The sequence below is a fragment of the Pseudophryne corroboree genome, chromosome 6 (genome assembly GCF_028390025.1).
Source record: "Pseudophryne corroboree isolate aPseCor3 chromosome 6, aPseCor3.hap2, whole genome shotgun sequence".
NCBI classification, from domain to species: domain Eukaryota; kingdom Metazoa; phylum Chordata; class Amphibia; order Anura; family Myobatrachidae; genus Pseudophryne; species Pseudophryne corroboree.
The window spans coordinates 331,832,488-331,846,564 of record NC_086449.1 but is presented as its reverse complement, the minus strand read 5'-3'; the positions used below and the strand labels follow the sequence as shown (position 1 = coordinate 331,846,564).

General features: G+C 49.0%; 1 protein-coding gene across 2 annotated transcripts in view; it reads left to right on the top strand.

The window, feature by feature from the left end:
• The window catches only part of LOC134932195 (cytochrome c oxidase subunit 5A, mitochondrial), a 74,386-nt gene that overhangs the window by 17,496 nt on the left and 42,813 nt on the right, over positions 1–14,077 (top strand). The window lies entirely within an intron of this gene.

Below are 14,077 nucleotides of genomic sequence, written 5' to 3'. Positions count from 1 at the left end.
TGTGGTGGCTGCAGAGTGCTCACCTTCTCGAGGGCCGCATGTTCGGCATACAGGACTGGGTCCTGGTGACCACGGATGCAAGCCTCCGAGGATGGGGGGCAGTCACTCAGGGAAGAAACTTCCAAGGGCTGTGGTCAAGTCTGGAGACTTCTCTACACATAAATATATTGGAACTAAGGGCATTTACAACGCCCTGAGTCAAGCAGAGCCCCTGCTTCGAAACCGGCCAGTGCTGATTCAGTCAGACAACATCACGGCGGTCGCCCATGTAAACCGCCAGGGCGGCACAAGAAGCAGGATGGCAATGGCGGAAGCCACAAAGATTCTTCGGTGGGCGGAGAATCACGTGCAAGCACTGTCAGCAGTGTTCATTCCGGGAGTGGACAACTGGGAAGCAGACTTCCTCAGCAGACACGACCTCCACCCGGGAGAGTGGGGACTTCATCAAGAAGTCTTCACACAGATTGCAAAGCGATGGGAACTGCCACAGGTGGACATGATGGCGTCCCGCCTCAACAAAAAGCTAAAATGATATTGTGCCAGGTCACGGGACCCTCAGGCGATAGCTGTGGACGCCCTAGTGACACCGTGGGTGTACCAGTCGGTATATGTGTTTCCTCCTCTAACTCTCATACCCAAGGTACTGAGAATAGTAAGAAAGAGAGGAATAAGAACAATACTCTTTGTTCCGGATTGGCCAAGAAGGACTTGGTACCCGGAACTGCAAGAAATGCGCACAGAGGACCCATGGCCTCTGCCTCTCAGACAGGACCTGCTGCAACAAGGGCCCTGTCTGTTCCAAGACTTACCGCGGCTGCGTTTGACGGCATGGCGGTTGAACGCCGGTTCCTAGCGGAAAAAGGCATTCCGGATGAAGTTATTCCTACGCTGATAAAGGCTAGGAAGGACGTGACAGCAAAGCATTATCACCGTATATGGCGAAAATGTTGCTTGGTGTGAGGCCAGGACGGCCCCTACAGAGGAATTCCAGCTGGGTCGATTCCTGCACTTCCTGAAGTCAGGGGTGACTATGGGCCTAAAATTGGGGTCCATAAAGGTCCAGATTTCGGCCCTATCCATTTTCTTTCAAAAAGAACTGGCTTCACTGCCTGAGGTTCAGACGTTTGTTAAGGGAGTGCTGCATATTCAGCCCCCTTTTGTGCCACCAGTGGCACCATGGGATCTTAACGTTGTGTTGGATTTCCTGAAATCCCACTGGTTTGAGCCACTTAAGACCGTGGAACTAAAGTATCTCACGTGGAAAGAGGTCATGCTGTTGGCCTTAGCATCGGCTAGGCGTGTGTCGGAATTGGCGGCTTTGTCATGTAGAAGCCCATATCTGATCTTCCATATGGACAGGGCAGAATTGAGGACTCGTCCCCAATTTCTCCCAAAGGTGGTATCATCGTTTCATTTGAACCAACCTATTGTGGTGCCTGCGGCTACTCGGGACTTGGAGGACTCCAAGTTGCTGGACGTAGTCAGGGCTTTGAAAATGTTTCCAGAACGGCTGGAGTCAGGAAGACTGACTCGCTGTTTATCCTGCATGCACGCAACAAGCTGGGTGCTCCTGCTTCAAAGCAAACTATTGCTCGCCTGATCTGTAGCACGATTCAGCTGGCTCATTCTGCGGCTGGATTGCCGCATCCAAAATCAGTAAAAGCCCATTCCGCAAGGAAGGTGGGCTCTTCTTGGGCGGCTGCCCGAGGGGTCTCGGCTTTACAGCTTTGCCGAGCGGCTACTTGGTCGGGTTCAAACACCTTTGCAAAGTTCTACAAGTTTGATACCCTGGCTGAGGAGGACCTTGTGTTTGCTCATTCGGTGCTGCAGAGTCATCCGCACTCTCCCGCCCGTTTGGAAGCTTTGGTATAATCCCCATGGTCCTTACGGAGTTCCCAGCATCCACTAGGACGTCAGAGAAAATAAGAATTTACTCACCGGTAATTCTATTTATCGTAGTCCGTAGTGGATGCTGGGTGCCCGTCCCAAGTGCGGACTTTCTGCAATACGATTATATAGTTATTGCTTAAATAAGGGTTATTGTTATCAGCCATCCGTTGAGTGAGGCTCAGTTGTTGTTCATACTGTTAACTGGGTAAGGTATGATTGGTGTTGTACGGTGTGATTGGTGTGGCTGGTATGAGTATTGCCCTGGATTCCAAAAATCCTATCCTTGTAATGTCAGCTCTTCCGGGCACAGTTTCCCTAACTGAGGTCTGGAGGAGGGGCATAGAGGGAGGAGCCAGTGCACACCAGATAGTACCTAATCTTTTCTTTAGAGTGCCCAGTCTCCTGCGGAGCCTGTCTATTCCCCATGGTCCTTACGGAGTTCCCAGCATCCACTATGGACTACGAGAAATAGAATTACCGGTGAGTAAATTCTTATTTTTCTTTGTGTAGAAGTAGAGTACTGTGCAAAAGTTTTGGGCAGGTGTGGGAAAAAAATGCTGCAAAGTAAAAATGCTTTCAGAAATAGAAGTGCTAATTGTTTAATTGTATCAATTAACAAAATGCAAGGTGAATGAATAGAAGTGAAATCTAAATCAAATCAATTTTGGTGTGACCATCCTTTGCCTTCAAAACAGCATCAATTCTTCACTTGCACACAGTTTTTGAAGGAACTCGGCAGGAAGGTTGTTCCAAACATCTTGGAGCACTAACCAGCGATCTTCTGTGGATGTTGGCTAGTTGAAAGCCTTCTGTCTCTTTATGTAATCCCAGACAGACTTAATTATATTGAGATCAGGGCTCTGTGGGAGCCATATAATCACTTCCAGGACTCCTTGTTGTTCTTTATGCTGAAGATAATTCTTGGTGACATTGGCTGTATGTTTGGGGTTGTTGTCCTGTTGCAGAATAAATTTGGAGCCAATTGGACGCTTCCCTGATGGTACTGCATAATGGAGAAGTACCTGCCTGTATTTACAACATTGAGGACACCATTAATCCTGACCAAATACCCAACTCCATTTGCTGAAATGCAGCCTCAAACTTGCACAGTTGCATGCAGACACTCACTATTGTACCACTGTCCAGTTTCAGTGAACAAGTTGCCTTCTGTTACAGCCAAATATTTAACATTTTGACTCATCAGTCCAAAGTACCTGCTGCCATTTTTCTGCACTCCAGTTCCTATGTTTCTCTATCGTCCTAGTGGATGCTGGGGTTCCTGAAAGGACCATGGGGAATAGCGGCTCCGCAGGAGACAGGGCACAAAAAGTAAAGCTTTACGATCAGGTGGTGTGTACTGGCTCCTCCCCCTATGACCCTCCTCCAAGCCTCAGTTAGATTTTTGTGCCCGGCCGAGAAGGGTGCAATCTAGGTGGCTCTCCTAAAGAGCTGCTTAGAAAAGTTTAGCTTAGGTTTTTTATTTTACAGTGAGTCCTGCTGGCAACAGGATCACTGCAACGAGGGACTTAGGGGAGAAGAAGTGAACTCACCTGCGTGCAGGATGGATTGGCTTCTTGGCTACTGGACATCAGCTCCAGAGGGACGATCACAGGTACAGCCTGGATGGTCACCGGAGCCTTGCCGCCGGCCCCCTTGCAGATGCTGAAGTAAGAAGAGGTCCAGAATCGGCGGCAGAAGACTCCTCAGTCTTCTAAAGGTAGCGCACAGCACTGCAGCTGTGCGCCATTTTCCTCTCAGCACACTTCACACGGCAGTCACTGAGGGTGCAGGGCGCTGGGAGGGGGGCGCCCTGGGAGGCAAATGAAAACCTATTTTGGCTAAAAATACCTCACATATAGCCTCCGGAGGCTATATGGAGATATTTAACCCCTGCCAGAATCCGTTAAGAGCGGGAGACGAGGCCGCCGAAAAAGGGGCGGGGCCTATCTCCTCAGCACACAGCGCCATTTTCCCTCACAGAAAGGCTGGAGGGAAGGCTCCCAGGCTCTCCCCTGCACTGCACTACAGAAACAGGGTTAAAACAGAGAGGGGGGGCACTAATTTGGCGTTAGAAATACATAATAAAGATGCTATAAGGGAAAACACTTATATAAGGTTGTCCCTATATAATTATAGCGTTTTTGGTGTGTGCTGGCAAACTCTCCCTCTGTCTCTCCAAAGGGCTAGTGGGTCCTGTCCTCTATCAGAGCATTCCCTGTGTGTGTGCTGTGTGTCGGTACGTGTGTGTCGACATGTATGAGGACGATGTTGGTGAGGAGGCGGAGCAATTGCCTGTAATGGTGATGTCACTCTCTAGGGAGTCGACACCGGAATGGATGGCTTATTTAGGGAATTACGTGATAATGTCAACACGCTGCAAGGTCGGTTGACGACATGAGACGGCCGACAAACAATTAGTACCGGTCCAGACGTCTCAAAAACACCGTCAGGGGTTTTAAAACGCCCGTTTACTTTAGTCGGTCGACACAGACACAGACAGGGACACTGAATCCAGTGTCGACGGTGAATAAACAAACGTATTCCTTATTAGGGCCACACGTTAAAGGCAATGAAGGAGGTGTTACATATTTCTGATACTACAAGTACCACAAAAGAGGGTATTATGTGGGATGTGAAAAAACTACCGTAGTTTTTCCTGAATCAGATAAATTAAATAAAGTGTGTGATGATGCGTGGGTTCCCCCCGATAGAAAATTAGGGGCGGTATACCCTTTCCCGCCAGAAGTTAGGGCGCGTTGGGAAACACCCCTTAGGGTGGCTAAGGCGCTCACACGCTTATCAAAACAAGTGGCGGTACCGTCTATAGATAGGGCCGTCCTCAAGGACCAGCTGACAGGAGGCTGGAAAATATCATAAAAAGTATATACACACATACTGGTGTTATACTGCGACCAGCGATCGCCTCAGCCTGGATGTGCAGAGCTGGGGTGGCTTGGTCGGATTCCCTGACTAAAAATATTGATACCCTTGACAGGGACAGTATTTTATTGACTATAGAGCATTTAAAGGATGCATTTCTATATATGCGAGATGCACAGAGGGATATTTGCACTCTGGCATCAAGAGAAAATGCGATGTCCATATCTGCCAGAAGATGTTATGGACACGACAGTGGTCAGGTGATGCAGATTCCAAACGGCACAAAGGTGTATTGCCGTATAAAGGAAGAGGAGTTATTTGGGGTCGGTCCATCGGACCTGGTGGCCACGGCAACTGCTGGAAAATCCACCGTTTTTACCCTAAGTCACATCTCTGCAGAAAAAGACACCGTCTTTTCAGCCTCAGTCCTTTCGTCCCTATAAGATCATATCTGCCCAGGGATAGAGGAAAGGGAAGAAGACTGCAGCAGGCAGCCCATTCCCAGGAACAGAAGCGTTCCACCGCTTCTGACAAGTTCTCAGCATGGCGCTGAGACCGTACAGGACCCCTGGATCCTACAAGTAGTATCCCAGGGGTACAGATTGGAATGTCGAGACGTTTCCCCTTCGCAGGCTCCTGAAGTCTGCTTTACCAAGGTCTCCCTCCGACAAGGAGGCAGTATGGAAAAAAATTCACAAGCTGTATTCCCAGCAGGTGATAATTAAATTACCTCTCCTACTACAAGAAAAGGGGTATTATTCCACACTATATTGTGGTACTGAAGCCAGAAGGCTAGGTGAGACTTATTCTAAAAAATTTTTTGAACACTTACAAAGGTTCAAATCAAGATGGAGTCACTCAGAGCAGTGATAACGAACCAAGGGGACTATATAGTGTCCCGGGACATCAGGGATGCTTACCTCTATGTCCCAAATTTGCCCTTCTCACTAAGGGTACCTCAGGTTCGTGGTGCAGAACTGTCACTATCAGTTTCAGACGCTGCCGTTTGGATTGTCCACGGCACCCCGGGTCTTTACCAAGGTAATGGCCGAAATGATGATTCTTCTTCGAAGAAAAGGCGTCTTAATTATCCCTTACTTGGACGATCTCCTGATAAGGGCATAGTCCAGGGAACAGTTGGAGGTCGGAGTAGCACTATCTCGGATACTGCTACAACAGCACGGGTGGATTCTAAATATTCCAAAATCGCAGCTGATCCCGACGACACGTCTGCTGTGCCTAGGGATGATTCTGGACACAGTCCAGAAAAAGGTGTTTCTCCCGGAAGAGAAAGCCAGGGAGTTATCCGAGCTAGTCAGGAACCTCCTAAAAACAGTGCATCATTGCACAAGGGTCCTGGTAAAAAATGGTGGCTTCCTACGAAGCAATTCCATTCGGCAGATTTCACGCAAGAACTTTTCAGTGGGATCTGCTGGACAAATGGTCCGGATCGCATCTTCAGAGGCATCAGCGGATAACCCTATATCCAAGGACAAGGGTGTCTCTCCTGTGGTGGTTATAGAGTGCTCATCTTCTAGAGGGCCGCAGATTCGGCATTCAGGATTGGATGCTGGTGACCACGGAGCCCAGCCCGAGAGGCTGGGGAGCAGTCACACAAGGAAAAAATTTCCAGGGAGTGTGATCAAGTCTGGAGACTTTTCTCCACATAAATATACTGGAGCTAAGGGTAAATTTATAATGCTCTAAGCTTAGCAAGACCTCTGCTTCAAGGTCAGCCGGTATTGATCCAGTGGGAAAAACATCACGGCAGTCGCCCACGTAAACAGACAGGGCGACACAAGAAGCAGGAGGGCAATGGCAAAAACTGCAAGGACTTTTCGCTGGGCGGAAAATCATGTGATAGCACTGTCAGCAGTGTTTCATCCCGGGAATGGAAACTGGGAAGCAGACTTCCTCAGCAGGCACGACCTCCACCCGGGAGAGTGGAAACTTCATCGGGAAGTTTTTTCCACATGATTGTAAACCATTGGGAAATACCAAAGGTGGACATGATGGCGTCCCGTCTGAACAAAAAACGGGACAGGTATTGCGCCAGGTCAAGAGACCCTCAGGCAATAGCTGTGGACGTTCTGGTAACACCGTGGGTGTACCAGTCGGTGTATGTGTTCCCTCCTCTGCTTCTCATACCTAAGGTGCTGAGAATTATAAGACGTAGAGGAGTAAGAACTATACTCATGGCTCCGGATTGGCCAAGAAGGACTTGGTACCCGGAACTTCAAGAGATGCTTACAGAGGTCTTATGGCCTCTGCTGCTAAGAAGGGATTTGCTTCAGCAAGTACCATGTCTGTTCCAAGACTTACCGCAGCTGCGTTTGTCGGCATGGCGGTGGAACGCCGGATCCTAAGGGAAAAAGGCATTCCGGAAGAGGTCATTCCTACCCTGGTCAAAGCCAGAAAGGAGGTGACCGCACAACATTATCACCACATGTGGCGAAAATATGTTGCGTGGTGTGAGGCCAGGATGGCCCCACAAAGAAATTTCAACTCGGTCGTTTCCTGCATTTCCTGCAAACAGGAGTGTCTATGGGCCGCAAATTGGGGTCCATTAAGGTTCAAATTTCGGCCCTGTCGATTTTCTTCCAGAAAGAATTGGCTTCAGTTCCTGAAGTCCAGAAGTTTTGTCAAGGGAGTATTGCATATACAACCCCCTTTTGTGCCTCCAGTGGCACTGTGGGATCTCAACGTAGTTCTGGGATTCCTCAAATCACATTGGTTTAAAACCAGTCAAATCTGTGGATTTGAAGCATCTCACATGAAAAGTGACCATGCTCTTGGCCCTGGCCTGGACCAGGCGAGTGTCAAATTGGTGGTTTTTTTCTCAAAAAAGCCCATTTCTGTTTGTCCATTCGGAGAGGGCAGAGCTGCGGACTCGTCCCCAGTTCTCTCCCTAAGGTGGTGTCAGTGTTTCACCTGAACCAGCTTATTGTGGTGCCTTGCACCTACTAGGGACTTGGAGGACTCCAAGTTGCTAGATGTTGTCAGGGCCCTGAAAATATGTTCCAGGACGGCTGGAGTCAGGAAAACTGACTTGCTGTTATCCTGTATGCACCCAACAAACTGGGTGCTCTTGCTTCAAAGCAGACTATTGCTAGTTGGATGTGTAATACAATTCAGCTTGCACATTCTGTGGCAGGCCTGCCACAGCCAAAATATGTAAATGCCCATTCCACAAGGAAGGTGGGCTCATCTTGGGCGGCTGCCCGAGGGGTCTCGGCTTTACAACTTTGCCGAGCGGTTATTTAGTCAGGGGCAAACACGTTTGTAAAATCCTACAAATTTGATACCCTGGCTAAGGAGGACCTGGAGTTCTCTCATTCGGTGCTGCAGAGTCATCCGCACTCTCCCGCCCGTTTGGGAGCTTTGGTATTATCCCCATGGTCCTTTCAGGAACCCCAGCATCCACTAGGACGATAGAGAAAATAAGAATTTACTTACCGATAATTCTATTTCTCGGAGTCCGTAGTGGATGCTGGGCGCCCATCCCAAGTGCGGATTGTCTGCAATACTTGTACATAGTTACAAAAATCGGGTTATTATTGTTGTGAGCCATCTTTTCAGAGGCTCCGCTGTTATCATGCTGTTAACTGGGTTCAGATCACAGGTCGTACAGTGTGATTGGTGTGGCTGGTATGAGTCTTACCCGGGATTCAAAATCCTTCCTTATTGTGTACGCTCGTCCGGGCACAGTACCTAACTGAGGCTTGGAGGAGGGTCATAGGGGGAGGAGCCAGTACACACCACCTGATCGTAAAGCTTTACTTTTTGTGCCCTGTCTCCTGCGGAGCCGCTATTCCCCATGGTCCTTTCAGGAACCCCAGCATCCACTACGGACTCCGAGAAATAGAATTATCGGTAAGTAAATTCTTATTTTCTGTGAGTTGCTTGGCCTTTGTGTAGTACAGGAGACCGCCGGTCAGCATACCGACGCGGGATCCCGGCAGCATACCGACGCCGGGATCCCGGCGGGGAGGGGCGAGTGCAGCAAGCCCCTTGCGGGCTCGCTGTGCTCGCCACGCTGCGAGCTCGGTGGCAACCTATTCCCACTCTATGGGTGTCGTGGACACCCACGAGTGGGAATAGTCCTTGTTGGTCGGCATGCCGACCATCGGGATAGTGAGCGGTCGGGATGGTGGAGGAGCTCATGTGACTGTCGGTCTCCCGACCGCCGGTCACATGAATACCACCCGCTTGGCCTTGTTTCCACATCAAAGGTATGGTTTTTTGCAGCAGGGCTTGACCATTGTTACAAAAAGAAAGGTGCCAGGATGAAAATCTAGGAGCAAGACCACTGTTGTCCCCCCCCCAACAAAAATAATCCCAAAACCAATCCTGAGCCCCCCACTCCGCAGCCACATTACTGAACAGCTTCCCCCACCCCTTAGCAATCCAACCCCATGGCCGCACAACTAAGGCCCCCCCCCCAGGCAAACCAGTCCTCCGCAGCAATCACCCGAGCAAACAATCCCCCTCACCACCTGTGTACACATCACTACCCCCGGTGAAGCCGCAATACATGGCCGCACCTCTTCTCAGAGAGCTCAATGCGGACGGAGTTTGAAGACGGCAGATAGCGCCGGATGGGATGAACAGGTACAGCAGTCTACACAGGCCAGGACGGACACTCAGCACATGCAGTTCTGTGCATGAAATGGCAGCAGTACTACAGTACAGGCACGCTCACGAATCTCTGCTGGGCCTGAAGAGGATCTGCTTCCTCCCTCCCTGCATAATCTTGTAGCAAGGCAGCAAAATCTAGGGGCCATGTCTACCTGGCCCCTGGGATTTGTCGAGCCCTGGCTTTTTGACTTCAATTCTTACATGAAGACCACTTCTGGCCAGACTTGTCCGAACGGTAGATGGGTGTACATATATCCCGCTGGTTTCTGCCAGTTCTGAACTGAAGGTACTGCTGTACATCTTCCGATTTCAAAGGGAAGTAAGCATGATGTGTCTTTCATTTCTTGACCGACCACTGCATCTGCTGTTCTCAACGTTGCTTGTTTCTTTGTGCTTCAATGCTAAGAAATACAGGCAGGTACTTATCCATCATGCAGTACCGTCAGGGAGGTGTTTGATTGGCTCCAAATTTATTCTGCACCAAGACAACTGTAAACATACAGCCAATATCATTAAGAACGATCTGCAGCATAAAGAACCACCAGTAGTCCTGGAAATAAGGCCCTGATCTCAACATTGAGTTTGTCAGGGATTGCATGAAGAGACAGAAGGATTTGAGCAAGCCTACATCCACAGAAAATCTGTGGTTAGTGCTCCAAGATGCTTGGAACAACCTCCCTGCCGAGTTCCTTCAAGTAATGCGTGTGCAAGTGATGATTTGATGCTGTTTTGAAGGCAAACGGTGGTCACACCAAATATTGATTTGAATTAGATTTCTCCTCTATTTATTCACTTTTGATTTTGTTAACGGATAAAAATAAACTATTAACACTTCTATTTTTTGAAAGCATGCTTTCTTTGCAGCATTTTTTCCACACGTGCCTAAAACTTTGCATATTACTAATATATAGCTATATATATATTTCTCTAACGTCCTAGTGGATGCTGGGAACTCCGTAAGGACCATGGGGAATAGCGGGCTCCGAAGGAGGCTGGGCACTCTAGAAAGATTTATGACTACCTGGTGTGCACTGGCTCCTCCCACTATGACCCTCCTCCAAGCCTCAGTTAGATTTCGTGCCCGGCCGAGGTTGGATGCACACTAGGGGCTCTCCTGAGCCCTTAGAAAGAAAGTATAGTTTAGGTTTTTTATTTTCAGTGAGACCTGCTGGTAACAGGCTCACTGCAGCGAGGGACTAAGGGGAGAAGAAGCGAACTCGCCTGCTTGCAGCCGGATTGGGCTTCTTAGGCTACTGGACACCATTAGCTCCAGAGGGATCGACCGCAGGCCCAGTCCTTGGTGTTCGGTCCCGGAGCCGCGCCGCCGCCCCCCTTACAGAGCAAGAAGAGGTCCGGAAAAACGGCGGCAGAAGACATCAGTCTTCACCAAGGTAGCGCACAGCACTGCAGCTGTGCGCCATTGCTCCTCATGCACACTTCACACTCCGGTCACTGAGGGTGCAGGGCGCTTGGGGGGGGGGGGGGGCGCCCTGAGCAGCAATAAAAACACCTTGGCTGGCAAAAATACCACAATATATAGCCCCAGAGGCTATATATGTGGTAAATACCCCTGCCAGAATCCAGAAAAAAGCGGGAGAATAGGCTGCGGAAAAGGGGCAGAGCTATCTCCCTCAGACACACTGGCGCCATTTCTCCTTCACAGATCCGCTTGAAGGAAGCTCCCTGGCTCTCCCCTGCAGTCTACACTACAGAACAGGGTAAAAACAGAGAGGGGGGGCACTAAATTTAGGCGCAATATATATATAATATAAAAAGCAGCTATAGGGGACATAACTCAGTTAGTCCCTGCATTATATAGCGCTCTGGTGTGTGCTGGCATACTCTCACTCTGTCCCCCCAAAGGGCTTTTGTGGGTCCTGTCCTCATTCGGTGCATTCCTTGTGTGTGTGCGGTGTGTCGGTACGGCTGTGTCGACATGTTTGATGAGGATAATGATGTGGAGGCGGAGCAGATGCCTTTAGAAGGGATGTCACCCCCTGCGGGGCAGACACCGGAGTGGATGGGCTTATGGAAAGTAATGAGTGCACGTATAGACTCCTTATATAAGAAAATCGACGACATGCCAAATGTGGGACAGCCGACTTCTCAGCTCGTGCCTGCCCAGGCGTCGCATGGGTCGTCAGGGGCTCTAAAACGCCCGCTACCTCAAGCAGACCCAGATGTCGACACTGATACTGACACCAGTGTCGACGACGATGAGTCTAACCTGATGCCCACTAAGGCCATTCACTGCATGATTGAGGCAATGAAAGAGGTGTTACACATTTCTGATATAACTACAGGTACCACTAAAAAGGGTACAGGTTGAGTCTCCCTTATCCAAAATGCTTGGGACCAGAGGTATTTTGGATATGGGATTTTTCCGTATTTTGGAATAATTGCATACCATAATGAGATATCATGGTGATGGGACCTAAATCTAAGCACAGAATGCATTTATGTTACATATACACCTTATACACACAGCCTGAAGGTCATTTTAGCCAATATTTTTTTATAACTGTGCATTAAACAAAGTGTGTGTACATTCACACAATTCATTTGTTTCATATACACCTTATACACACAGCCTGAAGGTCATTTAATGCAATATTTTTAATAACTTTGTGTATTAAACAAAGTTTGTGTACATTGAGCCATCAGAAAACAAAGGTTTCACTATCTCACTCTCACTCAAAAAAGTCCGTATTTCGGAATATTCCGTATTTCGGAATATTTGGATATGGGATACTCAACCTGTATTATGTTTGGAGAGAAAAAACTACCCGTAGTTTTTCCCCCATCAGATGAATTAAATGAAGTGTGTGAAGAAGCGTGGGCTTTCCCTGATAAAAAATTGGTAATTCCTAAGAAGGTACTAATGGCGTTCCCTTTCCCGCCAGAGGATAGGTCACGTTGGGAAACACCCCCTAGAGTGGATAAAGCGCTCACACGTTTGTCTAAAAAGGTGGCACTACCGTCTCCGGATACGGCCGCCCTCAAGGAACCTGCTGATAGAAAGCAGGAGGCGATCCTGAAGTCTGTATATACACACACAGGCATTATACTTAGGCCAGCTATTGCGTCAGCTTGGATGTGCAGTGCTGCCGCTGCGTGGTCAGATAAACTGTCAGAAAATATTGACACATTAGACAGAGACACGATCCTGTTAACCATAGACCATATAAAAGACTCAGTCTTTTATATATGAGAGATGCACAAAGGGAAATCTGCCGACTGGCATCTAAAGTAAGTGCATTGTCCATTTCTGCTAGGAGAGGCTTATGGACTCGCCAGTGGACAGGAGATGCAGATTCAAAAAAGCACATGGAAGTGTTACCATATAAGGGTGAGGAATTATTTGGGGATGGTCTCTCGGACCTAGTTTCCACAGCAACGTCTGGGAAGTCAGCATTTTTACCCCATGTCCCCTCACAGCCTAAGAAGGCGCCGTTTTATCAGGTTCAGTCCTTTCGGACCCAGAAAAACAGGCGTGGAAAAGGCGGGTCCTTTCTGTCCAGAGGCAGAGGTAGGGGAAAAAGGCTGCAACAAACAGCAGGTTCCCGGGAGCAAAAGTCCTCCCCCGCTTCTTCTTCCAAGTCCGCCGCATGACGGTGGGGGGTCGCCTCAAAAATTTCAGCGATCAGTGGGTTCGCTCACAGGTGGATCCCTGGATCCTGCAAATAGTATCTCAGGGGTACAAGCTGGAATTCAAAGCGTCCCCACCCCACCGGTTCCTAAAATCTGCCTTGCCGATTGCTCCCTCAGACAGGGAGGCGGTGCTAGCGGCAATTCACAAGCTGTATTCCCAGCAGGTGATAATCAAGGTACCCCTACTTCAACAAGGCCGGAGTTATTATTCCACACTATTTGTGGTACCGAAACCGGACGGTTCGGTGAGACCCATTCTAAATTTGAAATCCTTGAACACGTACATAAAGAAATTCAAGTTCAAGATGGAATCGCTCAGGGCGGTTATTGCAAGCCTGGACGAGGGGGATTACATGGTATCCCTGGACATCAAGGATGCTTACTTGCATGTCCCCATTTACCATCCTCACCAGGAGTACCTCAGATTTGTGGTACAGGATTGCCATTACCAATTCCAGACGCTGCCGTTTGGACTGTCCACGGCACCGAGGGTATTTACCAAGGTTATGGCGGAAATGATGATACTCCTTCGAAGAAAGGGAGTTTTAATTATCCCGTACTTGGACGATCTCCTAATAAAAGCGAGGTCCAAGGAACAGTTGTTGGTGGGAGTAGCACTCTCTCAGGAGGTGCTGCACCAGCACGGCTGGATTCTGAATATCCCAAAGTCACAGCTGGTTCCGACGACACGGCTACTGTTCCTGGGTATGATTCTGGATACAGTCCAGAAGAAAGTGTTTCTCCCGGAGGAGAAAGCCAGGGAGTTGTCATCTCTAGTCAGAGACCTCCTGAAACCAAAACAGGTATCAGTGCATCGCTGCACACGGGTCCTGGGAAAGATGGTAGCTTCTTACGAAGCAATTCCCTTCGGCAGGTTCCATGCCAGAATCTTTCAGTGGGACCTGTTGGACCAGTGGTCCGGATCGCATCTTCAGATGCATCGCTTAATAACCCTGTCTCCAAGAACCAGGGTGTCTCTACTGTGGTGGCTGCAGAGTGCCCATCTTCTAGAGGGCCG